Raw genomic sequence first — 19,985 nt, 5'->3', positions numbered from 1 at the left:
GTAGATTTATTTTTGATGTATTTGTGGGGAGGAAGGTGATCTCCACATCTTACTTCTCTGCCATCTTGAAGTGTAATTTCACAATTTCTCCTTATAGTGTGATTTTGATGCCCTTTCCATTGAGTGGCAGTATCTGTGTTCTTTCCTTTTGAATCTGGGCAAGCTTGAGACTGTGGTAGAGTGAAACCATATGACTTTTGAGGTAACTTGTCCAGGCTTCCACAGCTAATAATCAGTGGCAGAACTGGAATTTGATGCTAGGACTGGCCCAGGACCTTGATTCTGGGAGTGTCAACAGGTACATTCCCTCTCTGGGGGCTGAACTGCCTCAAAAAACCTGAGACAAAGTAAATTGTGAGCTGTGTCATCCACCCTGCAAAGAGTATTTGTTAATCTGAGACACATAGTTCGAATGCTTTAATCACAATATCATATGTTTCAGACAGCAGCAGGACCATTGCAATATGACCTAGTTAAGGATGCCTTAAGGATAAAGCCTCATGTGATCAAGGAGCTTGGGTTTAAAATTTTGTTAACATAAGGATCCAGCCACTCCCCTTGTACTTCATTACTGTATGAGTTCCCTATGGCTTCTGTAACAAATGACCATGAACTTAGTAACTCAAAACAACACAAGTTTATTCTCCTAAATCCTGGAGGTCAGGAGAACGAAATCAAGGACTTACTGAAGACTTAAATCAAGGTGTTAGCAGGGCTTGTTCATTCTGTAGGATCCAGGGGAGAATCCATTCCTTGTCTCTGCCAGCTGCTAGAGGGTGCTCCTGGCCCCTTCCTTCATCTTTAAAGCCAGCAATACAGCATCTTCTCTTCTCTATGACTTCCTGCCTCCCTCTTATGAGGGCCTTTGTAATTACATTGGGTTCACCTAAAAAATCCAGGTAGATTTTCTTTCCATCTCAAGATCCTTAACTTAATCATATCTGTGAAGTCCTTTTGCCATATAAGGTAACATATCTATAGGTTCCACAGATTAGGATGTTGACATCTTTGGGGAAGTGGGGTCATTATTCACCCTACTGCAATTACCCAGAATTCTTCAAAAGCCTGTTGGATGGATCAGGTTTCCATTTGAGAATCCATCTGTGCCAGTTCAGGTCCTGCAAGAAGCAGATATTAGGAGAGAATTACAGGGGTGAGTGCCTGTGAAGGATGAAGAAGAGAGGGAGCTGGAATAGAGTGTGATGTGGGTCTGACACATGTGAAAAGGGAGGGGCAGGAAGGAGAGCTGGATAGGAAGAGCTGAGACCCCAGTGGAGCCCTGAGAAGGTCTCAGCCCGGCTGATGGGGAGCCCCAGAGCAAGGATCGCCCTTTAAGGAGTCCCATGTCTATCCTGAGTGGCCCAGCTGTACCACCCTTGCCGTGCTCAGTCAGAGATTGGGAGCAACCCTGGGAAAGTGGGTGTTTAGGATCTCTGGAAGCAGCTGGAGGCTGTCAGCCAGTCACACTCTTTGCAGCAGGGAGATCTGAGCTGTGCTCTCTCATGGCCCCCACATCACCAGACAGGTTAAGGGAGCTTCCCTCTTTTCTGCTTTAAAACCATCAAGTGCAAGGTGAGGTCTGACAGTTTGAATTATCCTTGTCCAGGCATGAGAAATGATACTCGCTGGAGAGTTGAAGGGTCAAAGGAACCAGCTGCTTACTAGGTGTGTGACTTTGGAAAAGTGACCTCTCCTCTCGGAGCCTCCGTTTTCTCATCCCTAATATTCATTCCACTTTAGATATTCATTGTTTGCTGATTGTCTGCCAGATGCCACCTGAGGGGCCTGAGACTTGGCAGGGAACAAGACAGACACAGTCCGTGTCCTCACTTCGCTGATGGCTGGTGAGAGTCCCAACTTGCAGGGTTGTTCTGATGACAAATGAGGAGATCATTCTGTAAATGGCCAGATCTTAACTGCATGATCCCCTTTGCTAACACCGGAGGGTTTCACAGCCTATAATTTTGGGAACTACTAATTCTTTTGGGCCACAGGACACTCTGAAGTGTGCATTTAGCCACAGATTAGGTTTGGTTCGTCTGGAGCCCAGAATACACCAAAAATCCAGGAGTCTGAGTGTATTATACTTGTGCAAACCAGTTTTTTTTTTTTCCTGGCTCAAAAACCCAAATTTCATGCTTAATGAATGGAAGTTATGCTTCCCTTGGCCTGTCTTTCCTGAGGATGTCTCTTTAAAATCTGTTCCATTTCACCAGTACTCTATTATTACACCATTTTAAGCCATTTTTTGGTTAAGAATGTGGGTTCTGGAACAAGACTGTCTATATTTGAACCCCTCCTCTGCCACTTATTGGCCCTGTGACCTTGGAGGCAAGTAGCTTAGTCTCTCTGTGCCTCAGTTTGTAATCTGTAAAATGGGGATAATAAAGGTAACTACCTCATAGGATTGTTGTATTTATTCACTTTGTACTGAACACCTACTATGTGATGGATGTCTTATTCTCAGTGCTGGAGACAGCAGTGAATAAAACAGGCAGATGTTCTAATGGGAGTGACAGGCAGTAAACAAGTAAATGATATAATATGACAGGTGGGATAAGTGCCATAAAGCAAAATAAATCAGAATAATGGGACTAGAGAGGAAGGGTGCTACTTTAGTTCAGGTAATCAGGGAAGACCTCTCCAAGGAGGTGACATTTGAGTAGAGACCTGGGCAAAGTGAGCCATGTGGATGTGTATCTGGGGGAAGAGCATTTCAGGCAGAGGGAATGGCAAGTGCAAAGGTCCTGAGATAGCAAAGAGTTTGAGGAACAGCAAGGAGGGTAGTGCAGGTAGAACAGAGTGAATGAGCAAAGGTTTAGGTGAGTTAATAAAAGTCAAGTGCTTGGAACAGTGCCTGGCACAATAGCAAATGCATCAATGTTAATTGTTGTCATTGCTATTATTATTGCCATGAGTCTTCAGAGTAGAAAACTCATATTGGGGGGGGAAACCTAGGCTATGTATTTTCCTGATATTACAAAATATATTAAAAATAAATTTAGTTTTCTTCTAAGTTGGCAGGAATATATATTCCTTTATACATACATATGTGTGATTGTGTTTGTGTGTGCATTTATATACATATATGTAATCATTGTAAGTAATTTTCAAAATACAGATGAGAGAACATATGGAAACAACCACTGTTAATGTTTTAGTATATTTCCCACTGGTATTTTTACGTGCTTAGTTTTCCATCTATCACAATTATAATCACTACGTATACTGTATGCAATTCTGTTTTTTTACTTGACCTGATGACATAACTATTTCCCATGATACAAATGTATCACAAACATAATTTGTTAGGGCTGAATAATGTCCTGCTGACTGTAAAATGCCAACCCATTCTGCAGTTAATGGACATTTAGGCTGGTTTTCGTTTTTCTCTATATGCATAATGTGCATTATGTTTTTTTCCCCTTTATACTCAGGGTTGTTTCCTTAGTTGACATTTTCAAATATGAAATTGCTGATTCAAAATTCTAGATGGTTGGTTCTTCACTTATAGAAATTTAAAACCTACAGTGTTTATTTGCGGGGTTCTTTGATATGGAGTGAATCAGATCTCTTGGTAGACTTCAGATAGTGCTACATTTCATTTTATTCCTTTTTCAAGTTGGAAAAGTTCATGTCCATTCATCTCTGAGAGTAATGAGATTTTCTGTTTGGTGCCCCTAGCACTTTTCATTTTAAATTATTAAAAAAAAGATCTCCATCCAATGTCTTATTGAGACGTTATGACTCTTGGTAATACTGGAACTAAGGTGATGCAGTCAGTAAAAGATGGGGTAAAAGATGAAACTTCTAACCAGACCTGTGACCCGAGAGAAGTCCTGCCTTCTCTTTGGGCCACAATTTCCCCACATGTAATAAAGACTGCAGGACTCCTGTGTTGTTCTGAGCACTTGCATTATTTGCATTTATTGACCCAAGTTCTTAGAGCAATTGGGCGCCTGCCCTTTGAGGATACTGCGTTAAGCTATAAGCTCCCTAAGGTCAGATATCTTGCCTGCTTTATTCACAACTCTATTAGTCTGCTCAGGCCATCATAACAAAATACTACAGACTGGGGGGCTTGAATAATAGAAATTAATTTCTCACAGTTTTGGAGGCTGGAAGTCCAAGATCAAGGTGTCAGTAGGGCTGGCTTCTCTTGAGATCTTTCTCTTTGGCTTGAAGGGGTCATCTTCTCACTGTGTCCTCATGTGGCCTTTCCTCTGTGCTGGTGCATCCTTGGCGTTTCTCTCTATATTTTCTTATAAGGACACTGTCAGATTGGATTAGGACCCCACCCTGTTGTCTTAATTTTAACTTAAATCAACTCTTTAAAGGACTTACCTCCAAATACAGTTACATTCTGAAGTACTGGGTATTGGGGCTTCAACACTGGAATGGGGGGGGGACTTCCCTGGTGGCGCAGTGGTTAAGAATCCACCTGCCAATGCAGGGGACACGGGTTCGAGCCCTGGTCCGGGAAGATCCCACATGCTGCGGAGCAGCTAAGCCCGTGTGCCACAACTACTGAGCCTGTGCTCTAGAGCCCACAAGCCACAACTACTGAAGCCCACGTGCCTAGAGCCCATGCTCTGCAACAAGAGAAGCTACCGCAATGAGAAGCCCACACACTGCAATGAAGAGTAGCCCCTGCTCGCCGCAACTAGAGAAAGCCCACACGTAGCAATGAAGACCTGATGCAGCCAAAAATAAATAAATAATTTAAAATAAAATATTTAAAAATTGACAAAAAAAGAAAATTATTTTTAAAAAAAGAATGGGGGGGACACAAAATTCAGCCAATGTGTATCCAGCTTTTAGAACTAGCATTGTCATCATATATTTAGCACCAAATATAGATCCACATCACTTTAGTTCCGGGCACATACACTCTCAGAAAACATTTGTTGAATGAATGAATGAATGTATGAATGAATAAATGAATGAATGAAGGCAGCATCTTAGAAGTTTGGGAAAGCTGACATTTGCAGTTTGGTCCAGGCAGCCAAGGCAGTCCCATTTTGTAGAATTTCATCTCTAATATTAACGCTGTTCTGCAGGTGAGGATGTTGAGCTGAAGGAGCTGAGACTCAAGTCTAGGCCTCCCTGATGTCAGGGCCAGAGCTTCTAACCTTCCTGCCACACTGGCAAGCTTGGCTTGATCATTACCAAGCTCCATTACGTAACTTTAGCATTCTCTAGAAATCATTGCTTCTTCACTGAACAAAGACTTTCTTATCAGACTGGGTAAGAGGAAGCCAAGAGGAGATTCTTGAATAATAAGTGATTATGTGGGGGTCCAAAAGTGGAATCTTGCTCATCCCCTTTTATATATCTTTTTTTGTGTGTGTGGCTGTGCCGCCGAATGGCATGTGGGATCTTAGTTCCCTAACAAGGGATCGAACCCATGTCCCCTACAGTGGAAGTGATGAGTCGTAACCACTGGACTGCCAGGGAATTCCCATCTTTTTAATAAAAAGTAGCTTTTAAAGTAGAACAGTAGCACACACATAGTAAAATAATTCAAACAGTACAGAAAGGCAAAAAGGAAAAAAACCTCTCCCTCCTTATCTCCAGGCCCACTCTCAGAGGTAACACTGTTGACAAAAATGCCAGCGCTGTGAGAGCTAGGAGTTTTGACTTGGTTTCCCAGTGCTGTACCCTAGTGTCAACAACAAAGTCTGGTACACACAAGGCACTCAGTAAATATCTGAAAGCATTCAGTATGTATAATAAATATTGAAGGCATTCAATAAATATATTGAATGAATTAATGGATATATGTGCATTAACATTAAAAAATTTTTTTGAAGTAGAGTTGGCTTACAATGTGGTGTTGGTTTCAGGTGTACAGCAAAGTGATTCAGTTATACAGATGCACATATTTATTCTTCCTCAGATTCTTTTCCATTGTAGGTTAATTCAAGATATTGAGTATAGTTCCCTGTGCTATACAGTATGTCCTTGTTGGTTATCTGTTTTATATATAGTAGTCTGTATATGTTAATCCCAAACTCCTAATTTTTAAAAGTACAAGTGGGTTCATATTATAAATACTTAATTATATCTCGGTGCTTTTGCGTGTTAGTACTGTAGATCCACTTCACTCTTGATACCAGACACTGAGTGCCATGGATGCATGAACTTTCCATTTTTTTATTATGGTAAGATATACATAACATAGAATTTACCATTCTAAACATTTTTAAGTGTATAATTGGGTCACGTTAAGTACATTTACGACGTTGTGCAGCCATCACCACCATCCTGAATAGAAGCTCTATGCCCATTAAACAGTAGCTCCCACTCCCTCCCTCCACCCAGCCTCTGGTAACCACTATTCTACTTTCTGCCTCTATGAACCTGCCTTTTCTAGGGACCTCATACAAGTTGAGTCATACATTATTTGTCCTTTTTTATCTGGCTTATTTCATGTAAACATAATGTTCATCCATGTTGCAGCATGTATCAGAATTTATTTTTATTTTTTTTGGTGGTACGCAGGCCTCTCACTGTTGTGGCCTCTCCCGTTGCGGAGCACAGGCTCCGGACACGCAGGCTCAGCGGCCATGGCTCATGGGCCCAGCCGCTCCGCTGCATGTGGGATCTTCCCGGACCGGGGCACGAACCCGTGTCCCCTGCATCGGCAGGTGGACTCTCAACCACTGCGCCACCAGGGAAGCCCCATGTATCAGAATTTTATTCCTCTTTAAAGGCTGAATAATATTTCATTGTATGGATAGAACCATACATTTTGTTTATCCATTCATCTGTCGATGGACACTTGGGTTGTTTCCACCATTTGGCTATTATGATTAATGATGCCATGAACACGAGTGTACAAATACCTGTTTGAGCTCCTGCTTTCACTTCTTTGGGGTACATACTGAGAAGTGGGATTACTGGATCATATAGTCATTCTTTTTGAGCAACCACCAAACTGAAACCTTCGTTTTAAAACCAGTCACTTCCTGTATTTGTGTCCATAAACATAGGGCCAGAGTGGGTGGGTAAGTGGAGGGCTGGTGAGTGACCCAAGAGAAAACAAAGCTCTGGCCTTGGAGAGCCCCCATCACCTAGTGTAGTTCCTGTGCACATTTCTTCTCCTTTATTTCCTCTGCCCCATGCAAACACCCATTCATTCCTTCATTCATTTTTCAACACGTGTATATTGATTAATTTTGCCATGTTTCAGGCATAGGTTTAGGTGCTGGGATATGTAGGCAAAAATAAGCATCTACTACTTTTGCCCTCAAGGAGCTTATATTACAATAATTATAAATAGTCCAACAAAATAAATAGATAATAAAGAAAATTTAGAAGGTGAAGATAGTTCTGAAAAAAAGAAATAGGGGAATGGGGTGGTAAGTGCTGGGATGAGGGGTGTTGCTGTTTTAAATAGTGGGTCAGAGAAAGCCTCACTGAGAAGGTGGCATTTTAGCAAACACCTGAAGGAGGGGAGGGAGTTGGCTGTGTGGATGAGGGGAAGAGCATTTCAGTCAGAGGGAACAGCCATTGTGGAGGCCCTGAGGTAGGAGCCTCCACGTGTGCTCTGGGAAGAGCATAGTGAGTAAGAGAGTGGGAGGAGGTGAGGTTGGGGAGGTCATGTAGGCAGAATGTGTAGGTCCTTGTAGATGCCTGTGAAATCATTGGCTTCCTTTCCGACTGAAGTAGGGCATCTCTGGAAATTTTTGACCAGAGGAGTAGTGTGATCTAATCTCTTGTCTTTGCTTTGCTTTTCTTTTCCTCTCTTTTCCTTTTTAAAGCAGGATTATGCCACCTACTGTGTTGACAGTAGTCTGCAGGGGGGACCAGGGTAAGGGCAGGGAGACCATTTAGGAAGCAGTTACGATGATACAGATGAGAGAAGATGAGGATATGTTCCAGGCTGTTAGCTGTGGCGGCGATGAGAAGTGTTTGGATTCAGGATACGTGTTGTAGGCTGAGCCAACAGAATTTGCGGGTGGATTGTGTGACTTGTTTGTTAGTAAAATGCTTTAATGAAAACAAATGTTTTGCTGCATCTGCTAAGTGTTTGATACATTGGGGCAAGATCAATTTGTTGATAGATGATGGTTGCTGTTGGACTGGTGCCCAGATGGTCAGATTAGTTGACCTTCACCTGCTGGTGCCTCATGGTCTATCTGCTCAGGTTCAGAGGAGGAAGGAGAAGATGCTAATAATGGTAACAGCTAATATTGATTGAGAACTCTCTTTATGCCAGGCACTCTTCTTAACACTCATATTTCATACAGTAGATAGATATTCTTTGTTATATATTTAGAAAAAAAAATTTGAGGTAATCACAAAGTTACAGAAAAGTTGGGAGTACAGTACCAAAATTTTTTCTTCCGCTGAATCATTTGACCGTAAGTTGCCTTTTGGTGCCTCAGTGTCCTCTGGTGTAAAATGGTTCAGAGTGTGGGATTTCATATCAGGCCTACGTTCAAATCTTGGATCTACCACTGACTTTATGGATGGCCTTGGGGCAAGGCAGAGCAGCTCTCCAAGTCTCAATTTCTCCATCTGAAAGAGGGGATAATAATTCCAGCGCCTGCTTTCTCAGATGGGGGAGTGTAGAAACCTTGGAGCAATGCGTGTAGATCACCTAGGAGAGAGCCCGGTTCATGGTAAGTAGTTGGTAAATTGCTTCTAGGATTCTTGTTTAGGTCCCTGAAAATAGTGTTTCGTTCAAAAGGGGGAAAGAGTAATTAGAGACACAGTTTTATCTATGCCGATGGAAGGGATCTTCATGGAAGTGAAGAGCTGTCTTCCCATTTTACAGATGAGGCAACTGGGTCCCACAAAGAGTAAGAAGCTCTTGAAAGGAAGCAGATATAGCACTTAAATTTTTGTCTCCTGTTCAGTCTTCAGAATGTTCCATTAAAAATGGGTGTGCTACTGTCTGTGAGCAATTAAAGGAAGAGTTATTCTTGAAGCACTTCTGATTACAATGAAAACGCGTTGTTTTCACAGCAGCTTTAAACAAACACCCCTCCACCTCGGGCACCCCTCCCCACCAAAACAAGCAATCCAGTGCATTCTGGGTCAGCAGCCCCCTGCAGCTGTACCCGAACGTTATGAGGTGTTCGAACATCAAAGCAGGGACCATCCTCTCCTCTCCACACAGTGGGGACAAAATTGCTTTCTTCTGATTGAGGCATAATTGCATCAGGATCTCAGTAGGGAGGAGGCAGGATGAAATGCCGAAAGTCATTCTGTACCTTTACAAAGTTATTTACTCAGCTGTCATTCAGTGGGGCAGCTTTGCTTTCTTTGGGTTTCCATTAACTTTTTTTTTTTTTTTTTTGGCCTACTATGTATTGAGTGCTTACTGTGTGTGTGACTCTGTATTAAGCTCTTTAGTTATTGTAAAGGAGCATTTCTCTGGCATGTTTCCCATTCAACTCATTCCAGATGAACCATTTCTGCAACTAAATCTAACTCCAGAGGAATAAAATGCTGGGCAAAGAAGTTTTAGAGAGAGATCCTCTATGCATGCATGTATGCATCCATTCATCTCCCTGTCCATCCGTCCATCTACCCATTCATCCTGTGAAGAAAGTGTTGTTATTTCCATCTTATGGATAAGGAACCCAAAGCTCAGAGAGGTTGTGATATGCCTAAAGTTACACAGCCAGTAAGAAGAAGTACTGGATTTTGCTATAAGCATCAAGGGGAACTCACTCCTCTCTCATTGTCTATGGCAGGGGTGAGCAAACATTTTCTGTAAAGTTCTGGATAGTAATTAATTTGGGCTTTGCAGGCCATGCAATTTCTCTCACAGCTACTGAACTCTGCCATAGCATGAAAGCAGCTATAGACAGTAGGCACATGAATGGGTTAACTGTATTCCGATAAACCTTTGCTTACAAAAACAGGAGGCAGGCCACTTTTGACCCATGGGCTGTGGTTGGCCAACTCCTGCTCTGTGGTCCTGAGGGTTGTGAATCATGGTGACCCATGCTTCCTGAACTCCCAGCTACAGGGGTGGGCACATGACCAACCTGAGCCAATCAGAGACTTCTCTGGGATTGATAAATTGATGATGAAAGAGAGTTTCCTCATCTGTGAAATGGACACATTAATTTTCCCTATCTCAGAGGTGAACCTTGGCAAAGATTAAATAGGTAAGTATAGATAAAAGGCTTAGAATAGTGCCTGGCACAAGGTTAGATATTCTATAAAGTTTTAGTTATTATTATATAAATTTGAATGTTTGCCTAATTTTGGCTATTAGCTGTCTTTCTTCAAATGTCTTTTATCCTCAGAGTGTATGGTTTATAAACAAAAGCTTAATTGCATAAGGAGATTACACTTATTTATTGGAACCCAGTAGTGAATTCCTTTGAAAAAGAAGCATATTTTTGTTATGCAAATAATCACCCTTAACTGTTTTTATAAACTCAGATTTTAAAAACATCAGATTTCCTGAAAGCTTCATTGCTATTGCAATGCCTTCCTGAGCCATGTTTGGCCTTTGTAGGGGGCACAGGAACTGCAACAGCACAAAGCCACTTCCTGGTCAGGTGAATCTAAGTGAATTGAGTCAAAAGCATCAGGTTCAAGACTAGCAGAGCAGCCCCCTTGCTACTCATTTGGAACAAGCATTGATATGTCGGACGACTCCAGTTTCTTGCATCTACCTGAGCTGGGGGTCATGTTCTGCAGATTCAGCCATGGCTGCAGTCACAGTGTAGGTCACCGACGGGAAATTTTCTTGCTGCTGTTTCAGATGGAAACAGAACTTAATAGCTTATGTCTCTTTTCTCTGCTGTGTGGTGCCAGGGGCATTTTAATGGTTCGGGGAAAGGGGGGTATGTCTGAAAGCCTTGCCTTTTGGGGTTCTGTTTCAGCCACTAGACCAGTGACCATATTCTGAGTTTTCTTCCCTGGCCAGTCTTTAGCCCTCACTGCCATCAACTATCTCTGCCTTTGGAACCAGCCCAGGCCTCCCAGCTCTGACACCTGTAGTCGTGTGGGCCTCCCCTGAAACCTCTCCTGTTTCACTGCTGCAGTCCAGCCGGGCAGTTGAGGGTGTGAAAATCGAGCTACTCTAGTTTCCCCATTCATACTTGGGGCTTGGGAGAATAAGAGGCAGGGGGGCTTTTTTTTTTTCAAATGTAAAATTCTTTCTGGTCAAAGCAAACTGAGTGAGAGAACAGTGGCTAGAGTGGCAAAGAGATGCCTGAATTAGGAACCTTTGTGGGGGAAGAGATGCCTGCACCCACGTGGCAGGCTCCAGAAGGTATATAGGGAAGGAGAGAGGTCTCTGATACCAAGTTTTCCAAAGCTGTCCTCCCGCACATTTACTTTGCCCCAAAGCAAAAGTCCTGAGAAACTGTGTAAACCACATTTCTGGAGGCCCAATCTTAGTGTCATTGTCATAATATGTTTAGATGGGCTTTATCTTTATTTATGATTCATCTCTAGTCAGCAGAGACTTAACTTTAATCCATTCTCCACACCTTAATTGGCATCATCATTAAGAAATGCTGATCTGATTCTGTCTACCTAGAACCTTTTGATGCCTTCCAAAGCTGTTAAGATGAAGACCCGAACCCTCTCTGTGGACCCCTGCAACCTCATCCCAATCAACTCTTTGGTTCTTTGCTCCAGTCACATGGGCCTTTTCCAAGTTCCTTGAAAGTAGAGTGCCTTACTCCTTTCTGCCACAGGGCCTTTGCACATGCTGTTTTGGCTCTGCTTTATTGCCCTTCCTTTCTAGGTGATCTCATTCAGTCTTAAGTTTTTAAATACCACTGACATGCTGGGTAACTTCTAGGTATGAATCTCTAGTCCCAACCTCTACCCTACAATACAGAATTGTATATATACCAAGGAATTGTATAGAAGACCTACATCTTCACTTGTGTCTATTAGGAAGCTCAAATAATATGTCAAAAATAGCTTTTGGGGCTTCCCTGGTGGCGCAGTGGTTGAGAGTCCGCCTGCGAGTGCAGGGGACACGGGTTCGTGCCCCGGTCTGGGAGGATCCCACGTGCCACGGAGTGGCTGGACCCGTGAGCCATGGCCGCTGGGCCTGCGCATCCGGAGCCTGTGCTCCGCAACGGGAGAGGCCACAACAGCGAGAGGCCCGCGTACCGCAGGAAAAAAAAAAAAAAAAAAGCTTTTGATTCCCTCTCCCACCCTGCACCCTCTCTTCTCTAAGTCTTCATCTCTGTAAAAAGAATTTGCTCAGGCAGCAAATTCAGGTGTCATTTGTGATTTTTTTCCATATCAGTCAGTGTCCCAGCAGGAAACATGGCACATTCAAATCAGGATAATTTAAGGAGGAGTTATTTATAAAGGGACCAGTTAGAAAGATGTGAATGAAGGGAATTTCTAGGCATAGTGCAGGAACCCAGGGCTAGAAGCAGAAGAGCTGTTAGTCCTAGCCTGAGGTGAATGAAAACAGAGAAAAGGTATTCAAACTCAGAAGGAGGAACTCTGTAGAGCAGGTCACCTTGGAGGACCACTGAGGTCAGGGGACATAGCCATCCTGAGGAAACTTTGCAAGGAAAGGGTGAAAAATACTCACTCTCATGCCTCATTTGATCTCTCGCTCCCTATTGGGACAGTGCTTAGCTTGAGTAGGAACTAAAAAAATGTTGAATGAATGGATGGCAAGTCCTCCCCTGCTCCCTTTGCCTAGCTAAGTCCTACACTTTCTTCAGACCTCAGCTCAAATGTCCCTTCTTCCAGGAAGCCTTCCCTGATTCTCCCAGACTAGATCATTCACCTCTTGCACTTCCCTGGCTTCCTTCACAGCCCCGTCACATGTTGTAATTATGTTTCTGTGTGATTATGTAGTTAGTGTCTTAATTCATAGACCAGATTGTAAGATCTGGGTTGGCAGTGGCTGTATTTGTCTTACTCATCCTATTTCCCCTGCACCCAGCACAATTCCTGGCACACAGGTGCTCCCCCCCGCAACACACAAAATCTCTGTGAGATGAATAAATAACAAATGAACTTTCTCTAAGACTGGTCCTCTCTAACAGATAATTTTCTATAAGTATCTCTTAGGGTGACCAACGAGGCTTTTGGAAAAGGCTTTCCCCAATTTGACTGCTCTGTAAACTTGAGTTTCCCACTGGTTCATTTTTTAATGTAGGTGCACTTGGGTAAAGAACGAATTAGTAGTGCAGCATTCTCAGTGCAGCCCTGATTTCACCCTCTCAGAACTCCTTTTGGGTTTTATTCTCTTGGGTTCAGAGCAGAATAACAACATGGATATACATATGCAGACATTTGTCTTCCCAGTAGCTTCATGAGCAATAAAAAATGAAGATTTTTTCTCCTTCTGTTTCAAATCCCCGACTCCATCCAAACCCACCAAAGACAGCAATACATCATTGATTACCAGAGTTGCTGAGTATGGTTGTGCAGGTTGCTCACTGCTCAAGGGTGAGAAGTGAGTGGGGGTTGACGTCCAGCCCTTAATCTTCTCACCACCTGGATGGACTTGGAAAAAGGGGTCCTCTTCTTAGTTTGCACAAAAGGCTATATGAACTAGCAATTGCCCTGAAAATAACAGTTAAGAACAAAGCTGGCTTGTGGTCAAAGAAACGTTGGCCAAAAAGCCTGACAAATGCATTGCCACAGCTCACTGTAGCCATTGCTGCTTAAAAGTTTTCCCTATGATTTTTTTAATTAAAAAATAAGACCTATTTTTATAAGCAAATTCAAATCACAGAGAAGTAGAGTAAAAAGTGAATCCCCCAACTCCCCTTAAACTCCACAAAGCCAATCACTATTAAGGGTTTGCTTGGTCTACGTCCAGATTTTTTTTTTTTTAACATCTTTATTGGAGTATAATTGCTTCACAATGGTGTGTTAGTTTCTGCTTTATAACAAAGTGAATCAGTTATACATGTACATATGTTCCCATATCTCTTCCCTCTTGTGTTTCCCTCCCTCCCACCCTCCCTATCCCACCCCTCTAAGAGGTCACAAAGCACCGAGCTGATCTCCCTGTGCTATGCAGCTGCTTCCCACTATTTTACATTTTGTAGTGTACATATGTCCATGCCACTCTCTCACTTTGTCCCAGCTTACCATTCCCCCTCCCCGTGTCCTCAAGCCCATTCTCTAGTAGGTCTGTGTCTTTATTCCCGTCTTGCCCCTAGGTTCTTCATGACCTTTTTTTTTTTTTTTTTTTAGATTCCATATATATGTGTTAGCATATGGTATTTGTTTTTCTCTTTCTGACTTACTTAACTCTGTATGACAGACTCTAGGTCCATCTACCTCACTACAAATAACTCAATTTCGTTTCTTTTTATGGCTGAGTAATATTCCATTGTATATATGTGCCACATCTTCTTTATCCATTCATCTGTTGATGGACACTTAGGTTGCTTCCATGTCTTGGCTATTGTAACTAGAGCTGCAATGAACATTTTGGTACATGACTCTTTTTGAATTATGGTTTTCTCAGGGTATATGCCCAGTAGTGGGATTGCTGGGTCATATGGTAGTTCTATTTGTAGTTTTTTAAGGAACCTCCATACTGTTCTCCATAGTGGCTGTACTAATTCACATTCCCACCAGCAGCGCAAGAGGATTCCCTTTTCTCCACACCCTCTCCAGCATTTATTGTTTCTAGATTTTTTTTTTTTTTTTTTTTTTTTTTTTTTTGCTGTATGTGGGCCTCTCACTGTTGTGGCCTCTCCCGTTGCGGAGCACAGGCTCCGGACGCACAGGCTCAGCAGCCATGGCTCACGGGCCCAGCCGCTCTGCGGCATGTGGGATCTTCCCGGACCGGGGCACGAACCCCTGTCCCCTGCATTGGCAGGTGGACTCTCAACCACTGTGCCACCAGGGAAGCCCTGTTTCTAGATTTTTTGATGATGGGCATTCTGACTGGTGTGAGATGATATCTCATTGTAGTTTTGATTTGCATTTCTCTAATGATTAATGATGTTGAGCATTCTTTCATGTGTTTGTTGGCAGTCTGTATATCTTCTTTGGAGAAGTGTCTGTTTAGGTCTTCTGCCCATTTTTGGATTGGGTTGTTTGTTTTTTTGTTATTGAGCTGCATGAGCTGCTTATAAATTTTGGAGATGAATCCTTTGTCAGTTGCTTCATTTGCAAATATCTTCTCCCATTCTGAGGGTTGTCTTTTGGTCTTGTTTATGGTTTCCTTTGCTGTGCAAAAGCTTTGACGTTTCATTAGGTCCCATTTGTTTATTTTTGTTTTTATTTCCATTTCTCTAGGAGGTGGGTCAAAAAGGATCTTGCTGTGATTTATGTCATAGAGTGTTCTGCCTATGTTTGCCTCTAAGAGTTTGATAGTTTCTGGCCTTACATTTAGGTCTTTAATCCATTTTGAACTTATTTTTGTGTATGGTGTTAGGGAGTGATCTAATCTCATACTTTTACATGTCCCTGTCCAGTTTTCCCAGCACCACTTATTGAAGAGGCTGTCCTTTCTCCACTGTACATTCCTGCCTCCTTTATCAAAGATAAGGTGACCATATGTGCGTGGGTGTATCTCTGGGCTTTCTATCCTGTTCCGTTGATCTGTATTTCTGTTTTTGTGCCAGTACCATACTGTCTTGATTACTGTAGCTTTGTAGTATAGTCTGAGGTGGCGCAGTGGTTAAGAATCCGCCTGACAATTCTTCTGTTGCTTTTTGTGCTTTCCATCTCCACTCTTGGACTGCAAGCTACTCCATGCCCATTCTTCTCTCTTTTCAAAAATCTGAATGCCAGTTTAATCTCCACTGAGAAGCTTGGCTCTCCTGTAGGCTGTAACACACTTGTCCTGGTGTGACAGACCCCATTCTCACTTGGAAGATAGAGTGTCGTGGGGAAGCCACATTAAGGCAAGAATGTCCTTTGATGAGCCTGGCATCCCTTCACTTAACAAGCGATTACTGGACTTCCCTGGTGGCTCAGGGGTTAGGAATCGCCTGCCAGTGCCGGGGATACGGGTTCAATCCCTGGTCCGGGAGGATCCCACATGCTGCGGAGCAACTAAGTCCGTGAGCCACGACTACTGAGCCTGCGCTCTAGAGCCCGCAAGCCCCGATTGCTGAGCCTGCATGCTGCAAGTACTGAAGCCCGCGTGCCTAGAGCCCGTGCTCCGCAACAGGAGAAGCCACCACAATGAGAAGCCCGCGCATCGCAACGAAGAGTAGCCCCGCTCGCCGCAACTAGGGAAAGCCTGCCAGCAGCAATGAAGACCCAACACAGCCAAAAATAAGTAATAAATTTATATAAAACAAGACCAAAAACAAGCGATTACCGAGGTCCTGCTGTGCCAGGTGCTTGGAATTCAAGGGCAGAGGCAAAGCAGACAGGGTCGTGTCCTCATGAAGCTCACAGTCCGCTGAGGGCAGAGAGATGAACAAAACCCATGAAATAAACATTTACTTAATGCTGAGTGTGCTAAGTGTTGGGATGGAAACAAAAAGAGTATTTGATAGAGACTGACAGTGGGTGGCTAGCTTTGGAGTGGGTGTCAGGAAAGCCTGGCATGCGACATTTCAGCCAAGCTGTGCAGGACAGGGGAAAACTGGTATTGGAAGAGCAGTGGGAAGAACATTCCAGGTAGAGGGCACAGCATGTGCAAAGACCCGAGGTGGGAAATCAAAGAATGGAAAAAAAGGGCCTCTGGGCCTCAGTGACATGAATTGGGGAGAGCGGTGCAAGGTGAGGCTGGAGGGGTGGACGGGGCCTCAAAGACCGATGTAAGAAGTTTGGACTTAATTTTTTTTTTTTTTTTTTTTGGCTGCACTGACCAGCTTGCAGGATCTCAGTTTCCTGACCAGGGATTGAACCCAGACCCACTTTCACTTGGCAGTGAAAGTGCCGAGTCCTAACCACTGGACCTCAGGGAAATTCCCTGGACTTAATTTTTATTGGAGGGTTTTAGGTGGTTGAATAATTTGACCGGCTCTGATTCTTAAAATATCACTGTGGCTGCAGGGTGGAAAATTTCTTCCTGCAGCGTTTAGGTGATTGGAAAAACGTGTTCATCTGTTTTTAACAGCAGTGGCAGCCCTACCTCATTCATTCACCGCCCTGAGCACTGTGTCCCAACCGCCCTAGGAAGTAGACACATTATTTACCTCCCTTCCTTCTTTCCTTTCTTCCCTCCCTCCCTCTCTTCCTTCCTTTCTTCCTTCTAAATTTAACTGCTTAATTGAGGTATGATTGACATACAAAAAGCTGTAGATATTTAATCTATACAGCTTGCTGTTAAAATTTTGATAGACATTCCAAATTGCTCTCCAAAAACATCGTTCCATTTTAAACTCCCACCAACAATATATGAGAGTGTCCATTTCTAATTACCCTCATCAGTTCTGCAAAAGATCAATCTCTTGCTAATCCGATGAAAAAACTGATTTTGATTCTTATTTACTTGGTTATTAAGGAGACTGAGCATCTGTTCCTGAGTTTATCAGTTCTTTCTTTACTCTATTGCCTTGCTCATTTTTTTCTTGCTGATTTTCAGTTCCTTATACATTGTGGATATTAACCCATTTCCTGTCATTATACGTTGCAAATATTTTCTTCTGATTTGTCATTTGTTTTTTACTTTTGTTTTCAGTGTCCACGCTGTACAGAAAAAATAACATGTTCAAGCCTAAAAATATTTTTCTTGCTGAGTTCTGTCTTAATATCCTGCTCCAGCACCCTTTGACTGGCAGAAATACTCAGAAGAGCCCTCACTGGAACCCCATTTAGCTACTCTTACAAACAAAGCCACATTGCCTGGGCAGATGAGAGAAATAACAGTGCTTTGGATGAATAAGCAAGGAGGTGACCTCTGGTTGGAAATGAAAGTGAAGAGATCTTCCTTATAAATGCAAAACTTACAAGAGGACCTTTTAGACTTCCTAGTGCAGCCTCCTGGGTTAGAAGGCAAAGCTGTAAAGGGCCATGAGAACCACCTGCCTCCACTGGGATGGGAAGGATGCCCTTTCTGGGAGGGAAAGGATGGTAGGTTCCAGGCCAGGAGACTGGACTTGCATCTCGGTACCTAAGGGATTTATCAGGTAGCTCTGAGGCACTGAGTTTAAGTCAAGTCAGTCAGCGTGTGTTCAGTTTTTCTCTCTGCCTCTAACTAGCTGTGTGCCCTTGTGCCTTGAGCCTCTGAGAGCACAAATGGGAGTGATAGTTGTACTCAGTAAATCCCAGTCACTGCGCTGCTGGGAAGAAAGGAAGGGGGCAAATGGGAATTCCCACCTCCTATTTCTCTCAGGGGGATGGTGTGAAGCTCACTGGCCCGTACAGTGATGGGGCTTCTCCGGACAACTTGGTCCCCAATACCAGTTAGAATCAAATTTAGCTGCATGTACTAGAAAACCCAAACGGGTAGCTAAAACTAAGAAAAGTCACACTAGTTATTAGTACTGTTCATCAAATGTTCTTGGCTCTCTGCCTTCAAGACCCAAGGTAGAATCACTCTTCCCTACACGTTTTGTAGTTGGGCAAGACCATGTGACTTTCTTTGGCCAATGAAATGTAAATAGAAGGGACATATATGAATGCTTTAAAAGCCAAGGCATGGGGCTTCCCTGGTGGCGCAGTGGTTGAGAGTCCGCCTGCCAATGCAGGGGACACGGGTTCGTGCCCCGGTCCGGGAAGATCCCACATGCCGCGGAGCGGCTGGGCCCATGAGCCATGGTCGCTGAGCCTTCACGTCCGGAGCCTGTGCTCCGCAATGGGAGAGGCCACAACAGTGAGAGGCCCACGTACCGCAAAAAAAAAAAAAAAAAAAAAAAAAAGCCAAGGCGTGATTTGCCGTGTTCTCTCCTCCCCTCTTACATGGTGACCAGCAATGCTCCAGCTGGGCGCTGCCCTGCCACCCTGATCCTGGAGTGAGTTAAACGATGATGCATATGCAGCATGAATATAAACCTAGTTGTTTTAAGCCACTGAAATTTTGGGGGGCTCTTTGTTATCATATCATAACCTAACCTATCCTGTCTGATGCAGAAGGTTTAGTCTCTCTCACACAAAAAAAGAGCTAGGTCAGCAACACAAATTTGGTAACCCTAACTCCTTCTAGTTTTCTTCTCTAATATCCATATCATGTGGCTTTGATCCTCAAATTTGCCTCATAGTCCAAGATGGCAGTTGGAGCTCCAGCATCTTGTCAGCATGCCAGGGAGGAAGAAGAAGGAAAGGGATGGAATGGAAAAATTGTCTTCGTCTCTCTGCAGGAGATTTTTCAAGAACTCCTCCCTACAACTTCTGCTTCCATTGGCTATTGCCAGCTGCAAGGGAGGTGGGGAAGCATGTTATTTTAGCCAGGCACACTGACTCCTAGAAGAAAATAAGAGTTCTGTAATGAAGGAAAATATGGAGAAAAGATATTGAACAGGCAATTCCTTTAGAGCTCCTTTTATACCCTTGGCTAAGGTACACATATTCTATAACAAGCATCTGTGATCATCTGACAATCCAACAAGAAGTCTCCCCTCCATTCTGAATCTTGCCTCTGTTTTCTGTCCTGTGATCTTGGACTTGGTTTTCTTGACTCTGTTTCTACAGACTGACCCCTCTGTTTGTTGACAATCTGCTTGATGCTACAGGGTGGCCTCCAAGTCTGGAAACACAACATAAATGGTTTACTGATATTCCATTGCAATAGATAACGTTATAGATGGACAGTTTTGGACATTATGGATGAAGATTTCGCCTTCATTCATTGATGTTCTAATTTTCTCCTTCCAGAAACAAATTATTACTATTTTTATTACTCTTAAAGTCTGTTATTAAGTGACCTGCATACCTGCAGCCTCACAGATCTGTAACAATGAGATCACACCTTTTCCGCACACTCGTTATTCAGTGAGTCACCACCTGGTTGATTGCCAGAAATTGATGCCCTTTGAAGGATCCTCTGGCCTTGTCGGGGTATTTCCCAGAGGATGTCTAAAACATATCCACCAGGTCTTCCTAGCCTTTGAGCTGGCTGCTGACCCTCATGGAATAGCTATTCTCTGGGACGCAGTTGTCTG

The 19,985-nt window shown here is 43.3% G+C and overlaps 1 protein-coding gene across 4 annotated transcripts in view; it reads left to right on the top strand.

The window, feature by feature from the left end:
• RPH3A (rabphilin 3A) overlaps positions 1 to 19,985 on the top strand; it is a 276,562-nt gene that overhangs the window by 69,190 nt on the left and 187,387 nt on the right. Inside the window, exon 2 of one of the 4 annotated variants that reach the window (XM_060119650.1) lies at positions 1,741 to 1,844. The exons of the other annotated variants lie outside the window; for them this stretch is intronic. The gene's annotated coding sequence lies outside the window, so the exon portion shown is untranslated. The remainder of the gene's footprint in view (positions 1 to 1,740; positions 1,845 to 19,985) is intronic. 4 annotated transcript variants of the gene reach the window in all.

The sequence above is a fragment of the Mesoplodon densirostris genome, chromosome 15, assembly GCF_025265405.1.
Source record: "Mesoplodon densirostris isolate mMesDen1 chromosome 15, mMesDen1 primary haplotype, whole genome shotgun sequence".
NCBI lineage: Eukaryota > Metazoa > Chordata > Mammalia > Artiodactyla > Ziphiidae > Mesoplodon > Mesoplodon densirostris.
The sequence above is the reverse complement of the archived record's forward strand: the minus strand, read 5'-3'. Positions and strand labels throughout refer to the sequence as shown.